The sequence below is a fragment of the Triticum aestivum genome, chromosome 5D (genome assembly GCF_018294505.1).
Source record: "Triticum aestivum cultivar Chinese Spring chromosome 5D, IWGSC CS RefSeq v2.1, whole genome shotgun sequence".
In the NCBI taxonomy this organism is placed as follows: domain Eukaryota; kingdom Viridiplantae; phylum Streptophyta; class Magnoliopsida; order Poales; family Poaceae; genus Triticum; species Triticum aestivum.
In genome coordinates, this window is record NC_057808.1 from 494,593,021 (window position 1) to 494,594,034 (window position 1,014).

Consider the following 1,014-nt stretch of genomic DNA (forward strand, 5'->3'; position numbering starts at 1 on the left):
AAGCTGCCAGATCCTTCACGCCGCGCCACAAGACGTCATGGTGGAGGTGGAACCGCATCACCTTATTCTGACACGGCGCCATCACCGCCACCGTGAAACCTAACCCTAACCCTATCTACAAGCCGAAAGCGGAGAAACGGGGTTCTCCCTCGCTCACGTTGCCGCGGCGGACGGAGGGGAGAGGAACTGTCAGCCTCGCCGACGCTTGACGTGAGTGTCGCAGTCGCTTGCGGTTTTGCCTCTCGCGCTACAGGAGGGGAAAAATGCTTGACACCACATCAAACTAGAGAGAAAAGCTTCTCTTTCGCGAGGTATTATCCCTAGAGTCTTCATGCAAAGCTTGAAACCAGCTACAATTTTTCTTTCTTGCCCAATGCTTGGGCATTAATCGGATAACTTCCCACTCAAAAAGAGTGTAACGAGTAATGTTTGGAGCAAGAAAAATGTTTGGAACCCTTCCAAAAATTCTCAATGGCCAATGAGAGCCAAAGAGGGGGTTTTGAAATAGTTTTCAACCGGCAATTAACGCCTCTCATGAAATCTCACTAGCTGCGTCATTGCTCTAAGTGCAAAGATGGATGTGGCAAAGCCCGAAGATCTTTTTCTTATACCCCGGATCATCGTCAAACTATTTCTGCACAACCGATGTGATACAATTAGCTCACCTTTCCACATAGCAACAGACCGAGTTAATTAGGTACTAGCTCCCTTCGGTTTGAGCTTTTCATGCATGTGCACTTGGGCGGGCTGGTTCCTATTTGATGGGAGCAACTAACTAACGGTATCTCTGGGGACTCTCGCAAAGGTCTTTTTTGTTTGAGAGCACCAAGTGATGCACTCAGCTGCCGCCACATGTCGCGCACTGGCACTCCCTCTAGATTTTGATTTTTTTTACGGTTTTTAGCGTTTTAGAATTTTTAAATACTTTTATTAGCTTTTGCCTCGGTTATCTAGGTTTTGATGTTTTTTTTTTTGGAAAACAGTGTTTTCCGCAAGAAGCATATCATGTACTTC

The 1,014-nt window shown here is 46.5% G+C and overlaps 1 pseudogene; it reads right to left on the reverse strand.

Moving 5' to 3' along the window:
* Positions 1 to 444: 444 nt before the first annotated feature.
* LOC123126803 (uncharacterized) lies at positions 445 to 576 on the reverse strand (annotated as a pseudogene).
* Positions 577 to 1,014: the final 438 nt, after the last annotated feature.